General features: G+C 44.3%; 1 long non-coding RNA gene across 1 annotated transcript in view; it reads left to right on the top strand.

Annotated features, from left to right (window-relative positions):
• Nucleotides 1-3,687: 3,687 nt before the first annotated feature.
• The window catches only part of LOC119509208, a 47,979-nt gene continuing 25,978 nt past the window's right edge, over nucleotides 3,688-25,688 (top strand). The window contains exon 1 of the long non-coding RNA XR_005211651.1: nucleotides 3,688-4,038. This is a non-coding gene — a long non-coding RNA (uncharacterized LOC119509208). The remainder of the gene's footprint in view (nucleotides 4,039-25,688) is intronic.

Genomic DNA, 25,688 nt, shown 5'->3' with positions numbered 1-25,688 from the left:
GCAACCCAGATTCATTGTCAAAGTGAGAAAGTGGATAACATCCCTGGAGCACGGTCTGGTAAGAACCTGGCATTTGCCTTTTTTCTTGGCATTGGGGAGGCTCTTGGGAGCATTGACACGCACCATCTTGGCGCCTCGGAAAGATGGCTGAAACCGTATGCTTCCTTTCAACATTGAATTAAAAATCTGTTAACATTTGGAAGATTCACATACCTCTGTGAACCAGTATTTGCCTAATGACCACTGACTGTATGATGTTATAAATCATGCATAGAAGAGAGAGCCATCCAAAGTGCAAGTGCAAGATTTACCAGTGGATATTTTTGAAGGTAAGACTTGTGAAAGAGTTACTGAAATAAATTATCTCTGAATTCTCTCTATTCATCACCCCTTTTTCAGTTACATTTAAACATTCTAAAGACTTGCAGTTATGGAAAACACATTTAACTTGGCCAATAATTTTAGATAATACTGGATTCTCCTTTAAATGACTACTTTAAAATTATGCTTTCAAACACTAAAAATACTTTAATCCAATGGGACATAAAACTGAGTTGTATAACCTACCACTGTGTGTTTCAAATCCTTATAGTTAAATTACAGCAACAGATTTTAATGTGACAGTAAGAAAAGTCACTTAGTGGACTCAAGTTCACGTTAACTATAAGAAACTACCGCTTATCAAGTTTTGGTGTCGTATCAAAGACTAATATTCACAATTATCTGAAAAGGCTGTTAAAATTCTCCTCCCTTTTCCAAACGCACATCTGTGTGAGGCCAGAATTTCTTCATATACTTCAACCAAAACAGTAAATCACAACAGATTGTGGGCTAAAGCAGATATGAGACTTCCGCTGCCTTTTTAAAGACAGTAAAGAGATTTGCAAAAATGCAAAACAATACCATTCTTCTCACTAAATACTTTTAGTTTTGGTAAAAAGTTCTTTTTTATTATAAAAATGGATTATTTATATTGACATGTAATGAGTTTATTGTTCTTTTTTTTAAATGAATCAATATTTTTTAATTTCTCAGTTTTAATTTCAAATGTGGTAAATCTAGATAAACACACATAAACATAAGCTCCTTATTGTCCTCAATATCTTTTAAGAGTGTGAAGGGATCCTGAGACTAAAATGATTAAGAACCCCCCTTCTAATGTATTCTGGAATGTATCTCTATCCATGGGATAGAGATAATGTCCCAACACCTAGCGTACAGACTTCCGGCTCAGCAACAAAAAGCCCCAGCAGATCTCCTGCCTTCCTCAGCAGCCTCAACAACTCCAGACCTAGCCTCACTTTGCGCTTGACTCTCCAGTGGCTTTGAGCTCCAGGCCGTTTGTCCCCTCCCTGCTTTATTCATAATGTCCCCTTTTTCGGGATGCCTACTAGCCAAGTCCCTTTTGCCCAGCACCAATGTCTCATCTTCAGGTCTCCTTACATCACTTCCTCCAGGACCTTCTGTTCCCTAACCATCTCACCAAGCCCTCAGTCTATTGTGTTAAGATTATATATCTATGCACAGGTCTTCCACACTAGGCAGGGGCTTTGACATCTGTCTGTGCTTGAATTCCAGCTTCTCCATTAGCTGTGTGACTTTGAATAAGTAACACAACCCCTCTAAGCCTCAATTTTTGTATCTGAAAAATGAGCACTATAATATGACCTACCAGGATACATTTGTAGTGAAGATTAAATGAGATACTGTATTTCCTTGATTTCTAGACACTTTTTTCCCCAATTTCTAATATCTCTGAAATTAAGCCTTGTCTTACAATCTATCATTTATATGGCAAGAAAGAATAGTGTCAGTGTAATTAGAGTTTTTCTTACTGCAGCACAAAATAATGGAGCATTTTGCAATCATGACCTCTTAAATTCTATCGTAATCCAAGTAAAGAGCTTCTCCCAAGGCCTGATGCTCAATAATTGTTAGTTAATATCATAAATGAGTTTGTGAGTGGGTGAACAAATCGCTCCCCCTAGCCTTCAGAACATGGTCCAAACTGGTCAGAAAGTCGTAAAAGTTCCCTTACAGTCTGTCCCGTTTCAATTTCAACATTCTCCATTCAACATATATTTATTGGGCACTGACCATGTTCCATCCAAACCCGAGTCTAAGGGCTGGGAATAAAGCAGAGGGCAAAACAGGCAAAATTCCAAGCCCTCACAGAGCTTACATTCCAGTGCAGGGATGTAGACAATAAACAAAATGAACAAGGAACATATATAATAATTAGGTGGTGGTGAATGTGACACAGGGAAGGATAATGGAGTGTGTTGGGGTGGAGAGAGGCCTCCTGGCAAAGTAATAGCTGACAGAGGAAGCCCTCCCCATGGGTGGCTGATAACAGCCAGTTCAAAGCCCCTGAGGCCGGTGTGGCCATGGAGAAGGCCAGTGCGGCTGCAGTAAAGGAGGGAGAGATGACTGAGAAACGAGGCCAGGGAAAGGGGCCCGGGCAGATGGAGTAAGGCCTTGGAGACTCCTGTAAGGATTTTTGGCTTTAACTCAGAGCAAGATGGGGGCGTTTTTTGGAGAGTTTTGAGCCAGGTCAAACTATGCAAGCTATTCTAGGAATTTAGCCATCTCTTCCTCCTTCCCCACACACTTTTTTCTTTTGTTCATGGCTCTCCATCTGAGTATTTATATTTCTTGTGCTCTGAGATATAAGTTCCTTGATGACTCAGGCCATGTCTTACCCACCTTTGTCCCCGGTGCCTAGCAATGCCCAGGATAATATGGGTATTTAACAAACAATGAACAATGTAAGAATGCCCCTATCAATTTAAAAAGAAAAATAAATAAGTATTACAAAATATTTATTTTCCTATGAATAGCTTAAATAATGACAGATTATTAAAAAAAAAAAAAAAAATCCCAGCACTTCCCCCAGAGAACCAGGAATCACATCATGCCTTTCCTTTGGAATCATAAATCTGAATTAAAAAATTAGTATTTTCTGGATGTGAGTCTGTGGCATTAGAGAAGCAAATCCCTCTTTCTGGAATGGGTTATCAGGGAGTTTCACAATTCTCTTTTCCCCTTTTCTCAGAATGTGGCTTGCCTCCTGCCTTGGTGGCTCCTGCACCTCGGGGCACAGTGTTTCTGCGCAGTGCCCGGCCAGGACCCCGGGACTGCAGCCCCGGAGCTGCCCGCCTGGCTCCCTCCCTCCCCCGCGCGCAGGCTGCGCTCCCCTCGCGGCTGGCACCCGGCCGCCCTGGCAGCCCTCGGGCCTGGACCCCCCAGCAGCCCGAACAACGCCTGCCTGTGTCTGGGCCTCCAGGAACCCCCTTCTCTCATCCATTCCCTCCCAAAAAGGGCACCAGGGAAGCAAAAGTCCCCACATTCCTTTCCAAAGCTTGAAGTGCAGTGAACGCCAGTACAGAGCTGTAAGGAAGAAGAAATCGTGGAGTTTTATTTGCCACGTATTTGTGTGTGAGCAAGGGCCTGTGTGTGTGTGTGTGTGTGTGTGTGTGTGTGTGTGTGTGTGGCCCACGCAGTGCTTTTGTGCTTCCCCAGGAGCTATCTTTTCTTTCTAGCTCTATTTATAATAAAAAGGATCATGCGCTTTCTCCAGGAAGACAGTTCCCTCGGGGACAGCAGTTGGCTGCGAACTGGCCGCTCCTCCGCTCGGCGGCGCCTGCGACTCCTTCCCGCGCGGGAGCCCCGCGGTGCGCCGCCAACTGCCCGACCGGGCGCCGCCGCCATTTTGTCTGTCGCCCTTCGCCCAGGGCCCGGCACAGGGCCTCCCGCGGGGAAGGCTGCTTACTTCGTATTTGCTAAGCGGATGAGTGGGAGCCATTCTAAATTTAAAAATATTAACCAGTGCTCTCGTGGCGTGTCCTTCTGCCCGTTGCCCTTGCTCCACCCCAAACAGGCAGCCCCTGAGAGGGACTCATCCCCTCAAGGAGCGAATGACTGGACGAGGAGGCGCTTTTGAGGGAACTCTCGGGACAGAAACAACTGATTTGGACAAATACCTGATAAATTAGATTTCCTGACTTGGAGGAAGTGGAGAATACGTAGGGGAGCAAGGTGAGTACAGGTGAGTTCCCTCCTTGCCTGGAAGGCACAGCTGAGGTGGGGAGACGACGGTGGAACCCCAGAAACGCTTGAGGAACAGGAGAGAGAGGAGACCTGAGCCCTGGCCTGTGACTGAGCCCAGGAGAGGAGGGTACCAGGACCCCAGCGCAGACATGGCTGTGTTGGGCGTCTGGGCGGAAAGGCTGGGGATGGCCTTGTGTGGGAGCTGTGGGACGTTCCCCAGAAGCCTGAGGGTGGTGCAAAATGAAAGGCACCCTCCTCTGTGGGCCCAGCAGCAGAACCACCGGAGGGCCCGTCTGTGGCTCCTGCATGGCACAGAAAGCCAACAGGCACGCAGAGAACTTGAGGTTGGGAAAAAAAGGGAAGACTCAGCCGTGACCAGGGTGAACCAACAGCCGTAGAAGCCCAGAACATCCCAGCAGGGTCTTTCATGAGGTTAGATGATGTCTAGAACCAGATCTCCACCCAACCTTCCTTGTCTGAGTGTTGTGGAAGCCCCCAGCCCTTAGATGCAATCCTGGGGAAATGAAGGGGGAACTCCTACCCAGTGAGAGGGGTTTTGCAAGAGAAATTTGGATCTGCTATAGGACAATAAAATTATTTTCTTTCATAACCGAATGTACAGAGCAAGACACACAACTCACTACAAATGAATGAATAAATAAGCCGTGGAAAGACTACGTGTTACTTATGTGTGTCTCATAAGACAAATGTGGAACTGTAGTCAGAGGATCTACTGAAAGATATTTGTTAGGTTATTGATGGCTGTGGGGCCAGCACTGTTAGGCAATGTGGGATGCAAGAGACGTACAGGCCAGATCCCCACCTTCAAAGTCTTGCCACTGCTTGAGTAGACAGGACTAACATTCCTCAAACAAGTACAGGTGACAGAGGCACAACAGTGCCAACTGCTAAACCATGCAGGACAGAAATTCCGGAAAAGGTGGGATCAACATAGACTGTAGCAAAAATGAAAGAGGTCAAAATCTTGTGATTTCAGGGCTTAGGTAAGTGGGATGGCTCAATGTTTGGAAATAGTACCTGGAAATTATGATGATTAGTTTTGCCCTTACGCTTATCTATTTAACAAACTTCACTATGTGCCAGGCATTGTTCTAAGCTCTTTACAAATATTAGTGCATTTCATCCTTAAAACAATCTTGTGAGGTAGGCTATTATTGTCCACATTTTTTCAGATGGAAAAACTAAGGTGCAGAGAGGCTAGGTAGCTTGTACAAAATCACATGGCTCGTAAGGGGTGGAGCTGGGAATTTGGCTGCTGAATTGGTGCTCAAAACCACTGTACTAGTTTCTCATGTGTTGCTTAGAGTACAATAGCACCATGCAAGGCATTATGGGGTTCCCTGAACCCAAGGAATTACAGTCTGTTTTAGGGGGATGACAAAGCTCAGGAAATAAAAAAAGAGAGTAATAGAAAAATAATCATACAAAAGCCAAGTAAGGCTGACCATAATTGCCAGAGGAACAGAGTGTGGAGAGAGATGATGGGGGGAGAGGATACTGAAATATGAGTAGGATTGAAGTAAGAGATTGGGGAGGCGGGTATGTTTGGAAGGAGGAATTGAGTGAACAAAGAAGTGGAAGCAGAAACGAGCATGGCGGCTGGTCAGAAAACGGGACCCACATGGTAGAATCCGGATCTAATCATTATCTAGAGAGAGGTTCCAGCCAAATTGTGACAGTTCTTGATGCCACAGATCTGGACTTAGTGTGTAAACAGCGCCCTTTACACAATTTGCGGGGCCCATTGCAAAATGAAAATGTGGGGCCCCTTCTTAAAAAATTAATAATTTCAAGACAGCACAGCAGAGCATTTAACTAAGGGCAGACTCCTGAGCACCACACACCGATGAAGTTCACCACGTGTTGAATATTGAGGATGTGTTGAAGGATTTTGAGCAGGAAAATGCTGGATTAGAGAGGGGTTTTAGAAAGATGAGCTGTTGGGTGCTGTCTGGATTGACAGGAGCACGAAGCAGAGGCCAGGATACCTATTGGGAAGTCCCTGGACGAGTCCATGTGGTAAAAAGTGCACAGAGAAGTTTGACGGTTGTAGCTATGGGAAGAAAGCATACGTGTGATGTGATAGGATGGGGCACTGACTCTGTGGGCTGAGTCGGGGGATAATCAGGTCCCTCTATGTAGCAGATACAGTTTAAGCCTGGGTCGTCAAGAAAGCTGCCATCATTGAATGGAAGAGGAAGTGTGAAGAAAGGAGCTGGCTTCAAGAGCTTGGTAAGGAGTAACCAGCCTTAGTCATGATGAAAGTAAGATTAGGGTATGGCTTCCAAGAAGAAATGTCTAGCTGGCAGCTGAAGATGAAGAAAATTCAGGCTTGGAAGTGTAGATTTGAAAGATAACTGTGTTGTGTAACTCTTGCATTTCAGACCATAGGCAATTTCTTAGGAATTAAGTGGATAGATAAGGTTTAAAAATAGATGAGCACTTTAAAATAATGTTTTATACTGCCATTAAAAGGAATTGGGCAATTAGCTATGACGTTGGATCCAGCAACCTAGCGGAAGGTTTTCCCAATTGCAATTTACATGAGGTGATTGTGCAGAATAACAAATCTGTTTTGATCTTTCAGTGCTCAAAGCGTGATTTTTTAAAATGCTGAAATACTGGTAAAAACTATAAATGTCCAAGGGCTCTTGTGGGAGGTTCCCCCATCTCCCCCTATTCCTTACTTTTTAATGATCCATTTATTTTTCAGGCAATTCTTTCAGGAATTTGAAAGTTTAAGCAGGGGTTACATGGAGAACTAACAGGAAATGTCTCATCTTTCCAAGTTTATTGTTGAGAGTGGCCAGATGTCATTTGTTTGTGAGTGGGAAATGGGAAGTTAGATCACAGAATGTGAAATTTAAAACTCCATCCCCCCCCCCCAAAAAAAAAAGGCAGTGGAGAGGAGAAACACACACAGAAAAATCACTTTGACTCCTGTGTCTGTGTTAACAGTCTAGGGCAGTACTTGTGGGCAAGACACTAATATGAGAACATGCTTTAGTGTCTGCAGACATTGCTCTCTTCAAGAGCTGTGTGCAAATGCTGGTCTCTGCCTGCTGGGCCAGAATGTTTGGGAGCTCTCTGCAGATCTGCTGTGATTATAAACCCCATGAAATGCCAGGAACGGAGGCCAACGTTCTTATTGGTCATCATGCCCCGGAATAAAGAATCAGAAAGTAATGTAGAAACAATCCATAGGTATTTAGCGCTTACAAAAGCAATTATATTGATTTTTTAAAAAATTATATTTTCAGCCTCTGTGGTTTAAACTCTGGGTCAAACACTTCCAGACTGTTAGGGCTGGCTGGATAATATCTGGCCCCTTGGTTTCTAATTCCTCACTGACTGTCCCGGAAATACCCTCTTCATCCCTTGCTGTTGCTACAGGGGGCTTTGGCAGGCTCCCACTCAGCCAGGTTTTTTCCCCAGCAGTTGCCATAGCAGCAATGTACAACAAAGATTCCAAGGGGCTTGGAATTGACAGGCTGGAGGTGGGGACTGAGTTCTCTGTCTCCAGCCCATGATTTTGTGATTTGCTGATCCATCTGACCTCCTTAGAGGGAGAGTGTGTGGGCAGTAACAGGACAGCAACTCCATGGAAGATGACATGCTCCAGGTTAGACAAATAGACATAAACTTGGAATTGGTTATTGGATCACTGGGCCAAGCATGGAGACACTTAGTTGGATGGGAGGATATAAAGCAAAAGAATCCAAAGCAGCCCCAAGATACAGAACTTCTTGGTCAGTTTTACAAAGGAAAAGGAAAGGAAAGCCACCATCTACCTCCTGAGCTTTCAAAGACAAGAGGCAAGATTCTCTTCGACCTCACCCCTCTCTCCTTCATGCAAAGTTATTTAGCAGATTTTTCTTCCTTGAACCCTGACTAAGATTCTGAAACCCCTGCATTAGTCTCTTCTTAGGTTTAAGCCATTGAGGCTCCATTTATGCAAATACTGGACTGGAGAAGTGAGCCCATTGCCAGGCCAGCCCACCATATTGGCTATCTAGGCATCTACTGGCACAGTGGTCCAAGGAATGGGAAACACAGCAGAGAAGCTTTTGCAATAACTTTATTGTCTTTTGAGAAAATAATACATGTTTTTTATACATGCTCTAGGAACACAGAAAAGTGCAAAGAAAAACAAAACAAAAAAAATCATAGCCTACCATTGTCAACATTTGCTGAACAACATCCCAGACACCTTTTTATGCAAATATAGAACCATAGGAATAAAAATACACAGTCAGACAGATAACAACTAAAAAATGAGATTATCAATACCTGCATTTTTTCTAGTTAAAAATTAATTTTTATTTTTTTCTTGAATTTAACAGGAGTAAAAGTAACTGAAGGTATTACCAAGCTTTAGATAAGTGATTCTTTACCACAAAACTAGCAACTCTGAAAAAACTCCCCAACATTAAAAAAAATAATAACAACAATGAACGTATTGGACTCCTTGTGATACGTTTCTCAACTTTTGTCTGTAGCAACTAAACCCTGTAATAAGTGTTGGTGAAGTTTGTGCCACTTTCCCTGCCTCCTGCTTCCCCACCCCCAACTCCAAATTCCAGTTGTGGGATTATTATTTTTACCTTGTCAAGGTTCTAACAAGTTGTGATGGGTAAAGAGGACAGCAAGGGAGCCAGGAAGGCCTGAGGTTGAGTTGGATGCTTCATAGCACCAGGACCTCATACTTGGAGCCTTCATTACCAGAGCTAAATAATGATGCCAATGAAAATGGACAACTTTTTTGGGTGCTTATTGTGGCCCAAGCACTATGCTCATCATTTGCCTTCCATGTATTAAGTTCCTTGATCCTTACAACCAATCTACGATCAATGCTACTGGCTAGATATTTTTATTATTGTTTTCGTGGCGTGGATGAGGAGCCAAAAGTCCATGAAAGAATGTGCCAAGATCACAAAGCTGCTAAGACACAGAGAACAGGCAGTCTGACTACAGAGCTTCCTCTGTGTCCCCCCCCCCCCCCCAGGAGAACAGCCATTGGATCTACAGCTTCAGTGGGGGGTGTGGGGGGCTCTTTCTCGTAGCACCCCCCAAAGGTGAGGTTGATGTAAGGCTGGTGGGCAACCAACCTTTATTTCGACATGGTGTTTTCCCATGATGTATTCAGTGTGCTTTTCTCCATGATATTCCCATCTGATAGGTGAGTGAGAGGATGAGTAACCCCTCAGGGTGTGCAGCCCATGAGTCAGCTCTGACTCCAACTCCATCCACTTTCTACTCTGACCCCCACACCCCACCCCTTGGCCCAGGGCTGACATTGGTACATGGCCAATTTAAGTGAAACAGGGTGAGGGGCTTCCTTTAAAAACAAAAGGTCCCCTTTTGAATTAACATATTCTGTTGGATTTCAAATCAAGAAAAACCAAGGGCTTTTTATTTGTTTTTTGAGGCTACCTTAACAAATTACCATAAACTAGACAGCTTTATAATTACAAAAGTTTTATTCTCTTCACAGTTCTGGAGGTTAGAAGTCCAAAACCGAGGTGTCAGCAATGTTCTCTCTGAAAGCTTCAGGGGAGAATCCTTCTTTACAGCCCTCCAAACTTCAGGTGGTGCCAGCAATCCTTGCACTCCTTGGCTTGTAGATCTCTCCCTCCAATCTCTGCTCCTTCTATGTATAATCTCCTCCTCTCTTGTCACTGGGTTTAGGGCCCACCCTAATCCTGGATGATCACATCTTGAGATCCTTAACTTAATCACATCTACAAAGACCCTGTGTCCAAATAAGGTCACATTCATTTGTTCCAGGTGGAAGCCACCATTTGACCCACCAGATTCATGGTAAATGACTGATTCTGCAAGCAGTGCTACCCCAGTTGGGTTTCTTTTCTTTTCTTTTTTTGAGCCCTTCCATGACAGTGAACAGAAAAATCACCTGCTGATTAAACTTCAGGCCTGTTTTGAATAAGGAACCACTGGTGCCCTGCCCCTGCCCTGCTTGGGGTTGGGTTCTGTCTCCCAGAGTCATGGCCAGACTTACGACTGCAGAGCTAGAGGTTAAGGCCCTACACTTTGCTATTAGATAGAGTCTCTCCTTGGGTGCTAGAAATGCACAACCTCACTTAGTTTTGACCAGATGAAACCAGCAAAGCTCAAACCCTATGAGGCTGTGTCACAGTCTGGTTATAATGCTCTCTTCTACTGATCACACAATATACCACACAGGAGTTTTGGTGAATGTTTTGAACTGCCCCCAAATCTATAGGACGTATTATGGGGCTGGAACATCAGTGAATTATTTTTGGAAAATAAACATAGTCCTCATCTAGAAGGCACATTTAACCCTGTAACTCTTTGTTGAAATCTGTGACTTTAACTATGGGCATGATGGTCTGAGTTCTGAGCTCTCCAGATTTCCAGGAAGTGGGGGCCAATGCTTAGATTCTGGTTCCACACCAACAGTCTAATCCTCTGCCAGTCTAATCCCTTTCTAGAAATTTCTAGAAAATTCTTTTCTCTCCTTTCCAGCCCATCTCAGGCCATCTCAAAGAAGCTTAAAATGGATCCTTGTTTGGTACCAAACATCTCTCCTAGGAGGAAGCCTCCTTTCTCCTCATCCTCTTGACTCAGGGACAACCTCTTCCTTGGATCATTCCCCAATCACCGCAGGCCTCAAACATGAAGCCCTCCTTTAAAATCTCAAAGGCTTTTTTTTTTTTTTTGCTGTACCCCTTCTGGGCATTTGACACACACCTTCTCACTGCTGCTGGAAAGTAAATGACCACCAGTTGTTTCCTCGGCACATCCCGCATCTGTGTCTAGGACCCACACTTGTAATGTGAATTCAGTGCTATTTGAATGACACCGAAAGCCCCTGATGTTCCTGGAACCCTCCAGTCAGCAGGAAGGCACTCAGTTTTTCAGAATTCGACAACTTCATAAAATTCATTCATTGTAAAATAGTTGAGACTTCTGTTGGCTTTTATTTATCCTGAAAATTGGCTGTAGAAATTCCTATCTTTGCTCCTCTTTAAATAGCCTATTCTTTGTTTTATTATTTAGGCCGCATTCTTGTTCCAGAAAAAAATCTCAAACTTCTCATCCTGGGGCTTGACACATTTTTATCTGTGACTAAGGCTATAATCAGAGAAGCAGCTTAATAGGGGGCTCCCAGGCCTGCATTGCTGCTCCACGGCACTCTCCTGCTAGGAAATGAAGCCGGATTCTCTCATCACAGTGCTTGGCACGCTCCCACCGCCTTAGTCATCACCGAGGCCGTGACTCTGCACACTCCTGGGAGAGAACGGCTGCTTCTCCCCTCTTCAGTCGTCCCTGCTCACAGCCCACCCAGGACTTACGGGTCAGGCCCTGTGGATGAGCTTGTACATGAATTTAATCTCCACAACAGGCCTATGGACTGGATTCTTTTATCGTCTCCACTTTAAAAGGAGGAAATGGGGTCCTGAGAAGTTAAGTGACCTGCCCAAGGTCGCAGAGCTGGACCAGAGCCTCCTGACTTCAGAGTCTGTGCACTTGACCACTCGGCCAAGCTGCCATGTCAGGGGGCCAGTCCTTGGCGGCAGGGGAAGCACCAGCCATGTGGGCCCCCTTGGGAAGAGATAATAAGCATCCTAACGGCATTCATCTGGGACTTAGTGACGTGGAAAGTGAATTGCAACATCCTCCTTTAGGTGGCAAGAATCCCATGGGTTTGGAAACAGTGACTGTTTTCAGCCTTACTTTTACCGGAGGATATTGAGAATTTGAGTGGCTTGATTTGCCCAAGATCACCCAGTGGTCCGTGGGAGAGACAAGATTCGAACCCAATTCTTCTACTAGCCCTAAGTTCAGCTCTTTCTACCTCTGCTTGCTATTTGCAGTGGTTAGTCTACCTACAAATGCCAGGGTGGTGCCTGCTTGGCCTGATTTGACCATAGTGAGGAAATTCACTACCCCCATATCATCCTTTGCACCCAACCGCCCTCACCAGCCCTGCCCCTGCTGCCTGTCCTCTGTTAGGGTTTACCAGCCGCTCCCCAAGTCTGGCCTCAAGTAGGCGATCACAGCCACCTGTTGAAAGAATGAATGGACCTGTTCCGGGTAAGGATTTTCCCTGTTAAAATGCAAATGTGTTGTCTGGCAGAGAAACCTGAAATTTGTTTACTGATTCCCCTTCCAGAGAGCAGAACTTTCTCTGAGGGATGAGGCTTGATAGGCTAAAGGAAAAAGGAAGGGAAAGCCCTGGAGTTTAGGGAGATGCCCAGAGAGACTGCCCTGGAAAGCAGAGGCCAGGCCTGGGAAGTCAAGGGCAGGAAGTGGGATGTGAACTCGGTGGAGGGGGAAGAGGAAATGTCTGTCCCAGGAGGGACGGGTGGAGGGGGCCCTGTCCCGTCGGTTGCAGCCTGGCCCTGCCCTCAGGGCACAGGGTGTCTGGCCACCTCCACAGACAATGGGTGAGGCCCCCTAGCAGCTTCTAAGGGCCTGATTTTCCCCAGTCCTGGAAAAGGGCAAAAGAGTAGGTTTTCCCCCAAAAGCCTGGGAACAATTTTAGTTGCCCACTCCTTCCATCCTGTTCAGTTGAGTGCTGCCTCACCTCTTATAGATCAGTACATTGTGAAAGGAGAGGCCACATCGAGGTGCTGTTCTCTCAATCCCCACCCCTCAAGTGCATGAAGCAGGGGTGCCATAAGTGTTTGCTGAGCTGAGTTGTTTCTGCTGTCAGGGAGGCAGCGATGGTGGCACCTGAGGCAACGGGGAAGGGCCTTGGTGGCTGTCGGCAGCCCAGCCCCTGGGGGCTCCCCACAGCCCCACCTCCCAAGAGTGGGTCCAGGTGCAGGTAGGTGGACAGCTCACGCCCTGAAAGGTGGGGGGCCTCTCTCAGTCCACGGCTGCCTTTCTCCCTTTACCGACCCTCAGGGTGGGAAGCCCAGTAAAGGGCATTTTCCTGGGGGGCCTCTGGCTTTGAGACCCATCTCCGGCTGTGGGTTCCAGGAGAGCCTCAGCCTCCTCTGTGGTTAGCTAGCGCTGGGGAGCCTCAGGAAGGAATCCTAGGCTGTAATGCAGAAACATTAAAACCCACAAAAGTGAACAATTCAAACAGAACCAAAGTATTATGGAATAAAAAAGCAAGTCTCCTTCCCTCCCCCCTCCACCCCCCTAGAGTCCTGATCCCCTTCCAGGAGTTACCAAGTCAACAATTGGGAAATTTTTCTCCCAGCCCTTTCTTTTTCTCTGCAATTATATAAATATACACACACACACATACATATACATACATATATATGTAAAACACAATAATGGGATCTTATTCTACATATTGCTCTGTGGCTTACCTTATGCATTTAACCATACTGGACATCTTTCACTGTTGATGCACACAGATCTGCCGTAATCTTTTGAAAACAGCTGCGTTGTATTTCATCATATGGACCTACCATAATGTGTGAAGCCATTCTGCCACTCGTGGACAATGTAGTTGTCTCCAAATTTTTGCTGTTGCAAACAGTGCTACAATGAACATTTGTGTCTAAGTATCTTGTGCACACCGAGCAGCCTTGTTTTTAAAGAGGTGGCAGTGCCCATGGCGCTTTCTCACCATGGCCTTTACTTAGGAAGGAGTGCGTTTCTCTTAGCCACGTCACTTCCGGTTGCCCTCCGAGCCCAGCTGGGGCAGTGGATGACTTGCTTCCCCTGGTTTCTGAGCCAATGTAAGCAGGACTGACCACAAGTGAGTATCCTGACCCCACAGTCTCCACCCAGGCTGGCGTCTCACCCCGCATTCCGGGGAAAGGAGGCATCCCTGCATCATTTTCTGTCATGCCAAAGGAAATCCCCAGATAATGTGGGCACCCTCATACTTCACAGGCACGGCCCCACTCCCACGGAGATAAGCGGATGAATGCTTTCTTAATCACAGTTCTCAACGATCCTTCCCAGGCTGCTAAAAAACCTTCCTTGGCTCACTGCTGCTGCCGCTGCAGTCAGACACAACACTTCCTAGAAAACTGTCATCCCGTGTACTGTTTTATTCTCGGGGCAGATGACTTGTTTCCCATAAGAGTCTTGAAGCATTCACAGGTAGATTTTTCAGTAAATCTCATGAGACGTCTACATGAAAGGGAAAAGATGTTATTTCATAGGTTTTTTTTTTTTTTTTTTTAAATTTTACTTTTAATGTGCCAGAGAAAAAGGTAACCATAGTCCCACTTTTAGATAGGGGTGGAAGCAGTCAAAAGATAATGCTAGCCGGAGAACCCAATGCTGTTTTATAAACATTATCTTTGATCTTCCAAAAAGAGGTATGGAAAGGAAAGGTCTGTTTGTTCACTACACATCAGAGTAGACTAGTTTCTCAAACTTGTCGTTGACAGTCTTAATTTTTGCCACATCTGTGGACCATTTTTACTACTAGTTCCTTTTTGTTGTTGTTGTTTAAGTTTGTATTTCATAATCATAAACTTAACTGTGCAATCCAGCTAAACTTGGAAGGGGGAGGATAATGTAGAACTCAAAGAACTGCAGTGAGAGCACAAAGTTGATAGGACACTGAGAGCAGACCAGGGGTGGTGGGACACTCTCCTGAGCTACAGAAGGAATGGTCTGGTGGTTAAGACAAAACACAAATCAAATTTATTAGACTTCTCCACAGTCGGCAATGGTGATCTTCTTTCTGGTTTTGCCATGCCTGGACCCAAAGCACTCGATGGCTTCCACGGTGTTCGTGCCCTCTTTCACCTTGCCAAAGACCATGTACTTCCTTCCAACCGCTCAGACTTAGCAGTGCAGGTGAAGCACTGGGAACCATTTGTGTTGGGTCCAGCATGCTAGGACCTGTATGCTTCAGGATGAAGTTCTCATTGTCTGTAGATGGACTTGCCACCAGTGCCATTATGACGTGTGAAGTCACTACCCTGGCAGATAAACCCAGGAATAATTCTGTGAAAGCAGGAACCCTTATAACCAATTCCTTTCTCCCCAGTGCTCAGGGCACAAACATTTTCTTCTGTCTTTAGAACTTCGTCTGCAAACAGCTCAAAGGAGATGTGGCCCAAGGGCTCGCCATTGATGTTGAAGAACACGGTGGGGTTGACCATGACTGCAGGTGGGAGACTGCAGCAGCTGGCAGCAGTGTCTTGCAAGGCCCCTTATTTTTTTAATAACTTTGTTTTTTTTTTTTAACAAAAACATAGTTTCATCTTTATTAATACCTTAAGTAACGTGGTGTGCTAGTTATATTTTTTCTAAAGCATATTAAAATGTTACATATCACCTAACATTGTACCCCTGGAGGCATGGTCAGGGGTATACTTTCATAAATACTGGGCTACGATATATCGTATTCCAGGCTCCAGCCTTCTGTTGGGTGTCTTCTAAGGCTAACAAAGACCAATTCCTGTTAAGAATGGTGATACTGCCATTTGTTGTTGCATTTTTATGTTGTCTCTCACAGATCTAGAAACTGGAAGTTGAGTGGGGTGGAGAAGTTATCTACTTAATGAAAGGCAGAGCAGCTTAATGGAAAACCTATGGGCATTGGAATCAGGTCTAGGTACAAATCTTAGTGACATTAGACAAAGTTCCTCATCTGCAAAGGGGAGATAGCAACAGCCACTTTATTAATTGGAGCAAAGATTAAATGAGATAATAGATCCAGAGTGCCTGGTTGAGAGAAGGTGTCCCAATGACAACCAGCAGGACTTTCAAGGCAAGTTCAGATGGGACAATCACCCACTGGGGTTGGGTCCTGGCAGACGGCAGGGTAGGGTGTGCTGTGCCAGCAGGGCCTTCTCAAGACTAAATACAAAATCAACAGCCTTTGAAAGAGGCTTCAAGTAATTGGGATGGTCAAGCTCCTTAAGGTTTAAGATAAGAAAATGAAATATGACCATGAACTTTTTAGGAGGTATCTGAAAGGCATTGATTATTGGAGCTTCCTTTGATTATTGGAGAAGCAGCCAGAGTAGCTGCTCTGATATCTTTGGCTCTTGTATCTCATGGTAGAACCAACAGATGATTTAGAGATTGGAAAACAATGTGACAACTCAACAACAAAAAGACAAACAACCTGACTTAAAAATGGGCAAAGGACTTGAATAGACATTTCTCTGAGGAAGATATACTAATGGCCAGTAGGCACATGAAAAGATGTTCAACATTGTTAGTCATAAAGGAAATACAAATCAAAACCACAGTGAGATACCAACTCATCCTCACTAGAATGGCTACTATTTTTAAAAAATGAAAAATAGCAAGTGCTGGTGAGGATGCAGAAAAAAATGAACACTTACACATTGTTGGTGGGAATATAAAATGGTGGAGGTATTGTGGAAAACAATTTGTCAGTTCCTCAGAAAGTGTAGAATTACCATATGACCGACAATCCCACTTCTAAGTATATACCCAAAAGAATTGAAAGCAGACACTCGGACAGCTAGTTCTATACCAATGTGCATAGCAGCAGTATTCACAATAGCCAAAAGGTGGAAGAGACTCAAGTGTCCATCAACAGAAGAATGGATAAACAAAATGTGATATACACATATAATGGAATATTATTCAGACATAACGAGAAAGGAATTTCTGATACATGCAACAACATGGGTGAACCTTGAAGACATCATGTTGAGTAAAATTCGCCAAATACAAAAGGACAGATGTTATGTGATTCCACTTGTATGAAATACCTAATATTTATAACTGCAAAGAGACAGAAAGTAGATTATAGGGTACTGGGGGTAGGGGTGGAAAATGGGGAGCTAATGATTAATGGAGGCAGAGGTTCTCTTTGGGTTGATAGATAAGTTTTGATAATGGATAGTGGTGATGGTACCATAACATTGTGAATGTAATTAACACCACTGAGTTGTACGTGAAAGTGGTTAAGATGAGAAATATTATGTTGAATATATGTTACCACAATAAACATTTTTAAAAAAAGAAAATAAGATGAAATATTGAGCATCCCTCCTGAAAAGGGAAAGGTTGAGGTCTAACGTAAAACCCTTCTTTGAATGTGAAAAGGCAGCGTAGTGCCAGGGTGCAGGGCATGGCCATCAACCCCCACCCAGTGTGCATCCTCCACTATGTGCCAGCACTAGGAGCAAGTGCAAAGGCCCAGAGTGTGGCGGGAGTGTCTGGGGTAGCAAGGAGGCTGATGGAGCTGGAGTGGATGGAGCACACGGGTGGAAAGCGGTGAGCTGGTTGCTGCGTCTTACGTGGTTCATTCAAATAGAACACAATGGGAATGATTTCCCCAGAGCTGGTCAAGATGAGCCAGGCAGATGAGAGCTGGGAGGAGGTAGTGCAGGGCCTTGAAAGTCGCTGAAAGGACTTTGGCTCCTACTCGGAGATGGGAAGATATTTGAGGGTCTTTGAGCACACGAGAGTCATGCTCTGACTTGCTCAGCGTTGTGCAATTTGTATTAACCATATCACTGAACCAGTGTCTATTTCTCTAGGTCTAAAGAGAAAGTATGTGGGTTTAAAGTGGCCATGATAACTATACAACTTCCTGTTCCTAGAAGGCAAAGGAGATCCCACAATACAGATGCCCTAGTTCCAAGTAACAGGATTCACAGATCATGGGGCTCCCTAAGTGTGCCTGCAGCCGCGGCCTTGGGGAAGGAGAAGCCACGGGAGTGACACAGAGCCTGGCCCCGGGGATGGGCAGACCTGACCCGAGCTTCACACCATGGCTCTGCCCCTTGCTGACCATGTGACCCTGGCCAAACGACTCCACCTCTTGGGATCCTCAACTTCTTCAAGTGTACAATGGGATAATTATCTTTCCCCAGGGCTATTGAAAAGAATTAAGTCAAAGCACAGCTGATGTGCCCATCTCTGAGCTGTTGGGGCTAATGGGCGTCTCAGTGTTCTTAAGCTGGCTCTGCTTCTTTCCTTGTCTTCTCAACAACGATATAAAATAACCATTCTAGATTCACGGACACACTGGTGCAAGTGTGGTAGGCAGTTGGGGGATCCTTTAAGCTTATTTAAGTTGAAGTGCAGTGATATTCATTGCCCTTTTGAGCAGGGGGCAGGGAAAACCAGGAGGGGCATCAGGCATTCCCCTTACCAGCCTCCATGATCTTTTCCCCCTCCCTGCCATTGGCCCATCTTCCTCAACACCAGCCATGTGGCACGGGATCTGACCTTCCCAGGGCCCAGATATGGATGTGGAGGGGGTCGGGGACAGGGGAGGGGAGGGCTCTGCACTCAGCTCCTGCAGCTCTCCAAGTCAGCCCCGTTTAGGAAACACGCTCAGATGTGGTGCTTAGAAAACAACTGTGCTCCCTGCAGAGACTTTGAAAGTGCACACCCTGTCTACTGCTGTACGTTTTTGCAGCTGAAGAAGAAACTGCTGGAAATAGGAGTTTCCCTGATGTCATCCTGATGAAGCCAACTGTGTTCTCCCGGAGACATCAGGGAGTTGGCTCAGGAAGGGCTGGGTGGGAAGTGATGCAAATGTGTACAAAGACTCTTGGCTCTTTAGGAAGCCTCCAGGCGTCTACCAAATGACCTGGGAGGCAAGGTGGGCCCCCTGGATTGCCCTTGGCTGAACTTTCACCTGCCCTTAATAGCTGTGGAAGTTCCTGTCCTAGGAGTAGAGAGGATGGAGAGCAGATATTTGGATAAGGGATGAGCAGGGCAGAGTCGGTGCCCACCCAGGTGGAGCCATGTGAGGACCTCTGGAATCTTCCTGTCTCCTCCCATCCTGCCCTTCTCAATCCAAAAGGAAGACAGACTTTCTTCTATTGACTCATCTGAGTGCTTCCGATTGCTTTTATTCAGTTCCTCTGGGTTATGGTAGCATACCCAGTGGAATCCTTTAAAGATGCCTGGAAGGCCAAAAGGAACCGGAGCTTTTTGTTGAAATAGCTGATTTCTAGTCGGGGCAGGAAATGTCCAAGATGAGCCTGAGACATGGGGTTGAGCCAGAAAGCAGGGAAGCTATCAAAAAGCAGCCCCGGACCTGTCTCTCTCTAAGCCCACTTGGCAGGTGAACTCACTGGACATGACTCCCAGGGGTATAAATCTCCCTGGCAACATGGAACATGACTCTCAGGGATGAGCCTGGACCCGGCATCATGGGATTGAGAAAGGCTTCCTGACCAAAAAGGGGAAGAGAAATGACACAAAGTAAAGTTTCAGTGGCTGAGAGATTTCAAATGGAGTTGAGAGGTCATTCTGGAGGTTATTCTTATGCATTATATAGATATCACTTTTTAGTTTTTAGTGTATTGGAATAGCTAGAAGGAAATACCTGAAACTATTCAACTGCAGCCCAGTATCCTTTATTCTTGAAGACGATAGTATAACTATATAGTTTATACAGTGTGACTGTGTGATTGTGTAAACCTCATGGCTCACACTCCCTTTATCCAGTGTATGGACAAATGAATAGAAAAAGGGACAAAAAGTAAAGGAATAATAGGGGGGAAAAGGAGTATGAGATGTTATGGGTGTTTCTTTTTACTTTTATTTTTATTTTTATTCTTATTTTTAGTTTTATTTTTCAGAGTAATGAAAATGTTAAAAAAATTGATTGTGGTGATGAATGCACAACTATATGATGGTACTGTGAACAACTGATTGTACACTTTGGATGATTGTATGGTGTGTGAATATCTCAATAAATGGCATTAAAAAAAAAAGTGGCCCTGGGGCAAACTGGAGAGTCTTACTGGCCTAAGATGGGAAACTTTTAACATCAGAAAGCTTAAATACCTATTGGAAGACATCAAATATAAAAATCCATGAATTCATAGTGATAAAAACATTTGTCACCAAGAGGGATTTTTTGGGTACCAACTTATTTCTCTAAAAATTGATAGAGGGAAAAGTAAGCATTTATCCCGCCTTTCCTGTTTGAACTATATTTCAGAGTACTCAAATAGCTGATGAGGTAAAATCCATCTTTATGTGAGAATTCTTCCTATGAAATGCAGAAGGAATAATAGAATTAGAAAATGATGATTTTGAAACTCTAATAAAATACCAAATTTGGAAATGATAATCAATGGATGCTAAAACTATTTGATGAAAGTTGACAAGCAACTTTAAAATAGGAAATAGCAACACCTTTGCAGTAATCTTGACACACACACACAAAATTCAACTGAATCAAATTGAGCCTCTAGATCTGCTCACTCTAATTTGATATCCCCATATGACACTGGAATGCTGAAATGTGGCTAGTCTGAATTGATATGAGTACAGTACGCAACTGATTTTGAGGACTTAGTATAAAAAATAATATAAAATATCTCACATTTTTATATTGATTGCATGTTGAAATGAGAGTATTTTGGATATTTGAGGTTAAGTAAAATACATTTTTAAAAATAATTCCACTTGCTTTTTTTTAACCTTTTTTAAATTCAGCTGCTAGAACATTTAAAATTACATCTGTGACTTGCATTATATTTCTATTGGACATCACTGTAACAGTTTACAGAAATACAGTTTACAGAAACATTAGAGGGGCTAATTAAACAACACCAAGAGGAAACAATCAAGCAAATCCAGAATGTGGGGGCATTCTACTGGACAAATGACTTAGTTTCTTCAACAAAAAAAATGGTCTTAGAATACTAAGGAGGGATAGCTTTAGATTAAAAGAGATAAAACCACCAAATGAAGTATGTGAATTTTGTTTGATCCCTGAACAGCCAGTTGTAAAAAGACATTTTTGAGTCAATCTGGGAAATTTGAACACTGGGTCTCGGTATTTGATAATAATAAAGGATTATTGTTTATTTTGTTAGGTATAATAATGGCATTATGGTTATGTTTTTAAAAATGTGTTAACCTGTGAGGGACTCATACCCAAGTATTTATGGGTGAAATCACATGTCACCTGAAATTTGCTTTAAAATGCTTCAGAGTAAAAAAGCATGATGAAAAGAATAGATGAAACAAGATTGAAAAATGTTGATTATTGTTGAAACTAGGTGATGAGTATGTGGAATTCATTATATCCTTCTCTCTACCTTTTAAATGTTGAAAACTTCCCTATAATTTTTAATGTCTTTCAATTAATTTTTAGTTTGAATGCCTGGGAAAGGTAACACATGAATTGGTTTCTCAGGTACATGAAAGCTTAGAAAGCAGAATCCTGAGTGAATGGGAAAGAAGTCTGGAAAGCTGTAGGCTCAACATCAACCCTGTAGATACCACGATTCCTAAGAAGGGAGGAGGGTTGTGGGCTGGGCCTGTGACCATCCAAAGAGGGTCTAAGGTGAGCCAGAAGGTCTGTGAGGGGAAGGTCACCTCGGCGCCTGGACACACTTCACAGGTGGGCACTGTGGCCTGGAGTCTGGACCATTACTGGTACATCTGGAAGCAACTGGGCTCTAAGTTCATGAAGAAAGGAAGAATAATTGCCAGAACTAGGATCTGCTTCCACACTGCAAATGCAAATACAGGGCGTTTCTTGATAGACTTAGAAGCAGAACCAGCTGTGAAACACAAGCTAACCCCATAAATAAGATATATCTGATAAGCCCGCTCTGCTTGCAGCTCTGGAGGGCTGCAGTGATAGGGGGATGTAATTGGCTAATCTGGTCCACAAGGTCACTCATCTAGACACAGTCTACACTGCACATGGTTCACCCTCATCTTTTTCCCTAGCAACTTGTATCCCTATCTGCCCCCAGACCCATATCCTTGGAGCTATGCTCTTTAGTAACAGTGTCCTCGGAAAGGATTGTATTCATGATTGATAATGCTTAGTGGGTTACTCTCAAAGGGACATTTACTTTTTTAAAATTCAGTTTTATTGAGATATATTCATATATCATACAATCATCCATGGTGTACAATCAACTGTTCACAGTACCATCATATAGTTGTGCATTCATCACTCCAGTCTGTTTTTGAACATTTTCCTTACACCAGAAAGAATAAAAATAGGAATAAAAAGTAAAAGTAAAAAAGAACACCCAAATTATTCCTCCATCCCACCCTATTTTTCATTTAATTTTTGTCCCCATTTTTCTGCTCATCCATCCATACACTGGATAAAGGCGGTGCGATCCACAAGGTTTTCACAATCATATTGTTACCCCTTGTAATCTACATTGTTATACAATCGTCTTCAAGAGTCAAGGCTACTGGGTTGGAGTTTGGTAGTTTCAGGTATTTACTTCTAGCTATTCCAATACATAAATCCTAAACAGGGTTATCTACATAGTGTGTAAGAATGTCCACCAGAGTGACCTCTTGACTGCGTTTTGAATCTCTCAGCCACTAAAGCTTTATTTTGTTTCATTTCACATCCCCCTTTTGGTCAAGAAGATGTTCTCAATCCCACAATGCTGGGTCTGGATTCCTCCCCAGGAGTCATATCCTGTGTTGCCAGGGAGATTTACGCCCCTGGGAGTCAGCTCAAAGGGACATTTACTTTTGAGCTCATGATTCGTGTCTGAATCCCCAGGTGCTTGGCACCTGGTAGGTGCTCAACAAATTCTTGTTACATAATTAATGGGGGAAATTTCAGGTACTGAGTGAATTGCAGAGAGATGTAGTTGAGCTTGGGTTCTTTCCTGGAACATTCCAGTAGCCCCACAGAGGGTGGTTTCCCATTCCAGCTACTCAGAAAGTCAGCCCTGAGGAACGTGAGAGACCAGTATTTCTTTAAGGGTTGAGGCTGATTCCAGTCCGAGCTTTCTCACTTCACTGTGCTTAGATCCATTAAAGCTTTGCTTCAGTGGGACGGCTTCCCAGTGAGTGATAGAAAGCTCACCACTTAAGTCATTTAAGCTTTGGCGGCCCTGGCCTGAAAAAAATGCCCTTGGGACTGATTCCGAAGTGTCTGCGGATAAGTTAAATGGCTTAATAGATCCTGGCAGCTTCAGAAAGAACTAATGGCTCGGCAGCGTTAATTGGGTACAGGGAGTGAAGATGAATCTTTGGAAAGGTATTTCAGATTTGCCTGTTCAGCTATCACTGGCTTCAAAGCGTTACAGAAGTTGACCCTCAAACTGATGCTGATTATTAAAGAAATTTGAAAGCTTGATGTTTGCCTCGCCGTTCATACTCATGATGCCCTTGTTTGTCTCCTCACCAAGCTTGAGCACCTACTATGTGCCAGGCATTGGGCCAGGAGCCACTGACAGGTGAGTTACAGTCCCTGACCCATGAACCTCTATTCTGGAAGGCAGAGAACACGAATTAGGAAACAATGAGCCAAGTGCCCTGTTAGAGATGAATCTGAGGTGGGTCTGAGGGAGGCTCACAGGAAGGAGGTTCCGGCTCTGCCTGGGGTGGTGGGTGGCAGGGCAGGCGTCACGGTTGAAGGTGGGGGTGGTGTCTCAGGGAGGACGCCAGATCTCCAAGGTGGCAGGCAGGGGCACTCCGAGCAGAGGGAGCAGCATGTTCACAGAGCGTGACTCATTCAGGGAGTTGCACCTGGAGCCCAGTGTGGGAAGGCAAGCGTGTTGGGAAGGTGGGTAGGAGCTAACTCACCGAGGGCCTGTGAGCAGCGTGGAGGAGGGCTCTCTTATGTGACAGTGAGTCTCCAAGAGGCATAGACATGCCATATGCAGCTTTGTGTGGTGGAAAAGACACCCCCGAGAGTGTGGAAAACGGATGAGAGAGGGGACGAGATGAGAGGCAAAGAAACCTTTTTTAAAGTGATTGGACAGCTCACTTAACATCTCTTAGCTCAGTTTCCTTCCTCATGGTGAGGACCATGTAATCAGATGTCTAAAACAGAGTGCTTTGGTTGCAAGTGACAGAAAGTCATCTTGAACTAGCTTAGGCAGAAAGAAGTTATAGTAAATCTCATGTTGCTGGGGGAAAGGCAGGGATGTGGTGATTCTCAGAGCAGCAGGAACAGGGGGCTGCTGGGAGGCACTTTCTCCATAGCTCTCATTTTTGATCCCATCTGAACATTGGCGACATTCCTTCAGATCCGTCATCTTCTGCATGGCAACTGGCCACACCTGCATCTCAGATCTCACAGCTTTACCACTGGAAGAGTCCATATCTCTTCTTTTGGCTTGAAAAATCTTTGAAGGAACTTTGACCACTTTGAAGCTGGGTACTTTTCCACTGACTAATCAATTGTTGCCAGGGGGTAAGATACTATGGTCAGCTCAACTTGGTGTTGTGGCCCCTATTCAGCCAATTAAATATGACCAGTGAAGGAGCACCTGGAAAAAGTTAGTAGCTCCCATTTAAAACACAGGGTTGCAGTGTGGGAAGTTGCATTTTCTACAAGTAGAAAGATATAAGACACAAGAGATATAATTCCCAGAAAACAGAGGGGAGATGCTGGGCAGAAAAAAAAAAAAAAAAAAAAGATCTGTATTACAAAATACTTTGTACGTGCAAAACATCACACAAATATCAGATATTGTTCACTCTTTGAGAGCAATGTTTTCTTTTATTCATGTCTCTAGCTTCAGTGCATAGAATAGCTACTGATACACAGTAGGGACTTCATAAAAATGGTATTGAGATGGTGCAGAGCATACATGAACCAATTTTATGCAGGGGAGTAAAATTTTTTTGAAGGGATTTGTCTCTAAAATCCACACATATCATGGAAATCACATGTAATCAATATAACCCCTGAAACCTCCCCAGGGAGACGCCATGTTGAAAAACCGCATCCCATCACTCAGTAACTTTGACAGAAGTATTTATCCTCCAACTTGGAACAGAACACTGTTTCCTTTGGTCGGATACCAGATGAAGCAGTTGGCTTTTATTTAAGGGCAATGCTTGAAGAAAAAAAAAATGCCTTAACATCAGAATCCCATTCAGCACAACGAAACGCTCAGGAGGGAACAACCGATTTATCACTCTCACCTCGGGTTCTCTCTGGATTTGGGCTCACTGAGTGGAATGGCAGGTGGAATTATGTGCCTTGTTGAAATTATTTTTCTCTTACATTGTTGAAGAAATGTCAAAATTATGTAAAATTAAATGGGGATTTAGTGTCATATTCTCTTCATTTGTATGTTGTTCATTGTTCACCTACTAGAGTGTATATTCTCTGACTTAGAAATCCCATCAGCCTTGCTCTCTACAGATTCTCCAATCCTTATAACCGTGCCTGGCACACAGTAGACCCTCAGTAACTATGTGTTGAAGGGATGATTTCATTGCACAAGTCACTGTGCTTGGTACTGAAGGGCTGGGGGGGTGGGTAAGGAGACCTGTGAAATTGACTCTTCCCTCAGGACATGGTCAATCTACTACAGGAGGCAAGACATAAAATGCCTGGAAATGCATGAAAAGGCATGTTAACTGTCCAATGAACAATAGAAGAAAAAGTTCTCAAGGACTCTTAGGGAAGGAGGGACTTCCTGGAGGACCTAGGGTTTGAGTTGGGCATCTCTAGGGACTCTCATGTCTTTTTCTTTAAACCCTGTTCAGATTACCTCTCCATTCATCCAGAGCTGCTCTGCTGCAGCCTGGGGCAACCTCAGCCCCCAACGGCTTACTTTTAAATACCAGCTGGTGCCCGGAGCCAGCTTCCCTGGGACCCTGCTGCTCTAGGGTGGGGAGGGACTCTCAGCTGGCTGGCTGACAATCAGTAATACCCAAGCCCCTCTCGGGTTTCTCCTATCTGAGCCTGGAGAAACCTGACATTGTAATGACTGGTCATGACAATCACGTCTTGACTT

This window comes from Choloepus didactylus, chromosome 14 (assembly GCF_015220235.1).
Source record: "Choloepus didactylus isolate mChoDid1 chromosome 14, mChoDid1.pri, whole genome shotgun sequence".
Taxonomy (NCBI): Eukaryota; Metazoa; Chordata; class Mammalia; order Pilosa; family Megalonychidae; genus Choloepus; species Choloepus didactylus.
Note: the sequence above shows the minus strand (reverse complement) of the source record. Positions and strands in the feature narration are given on the sequence as shown.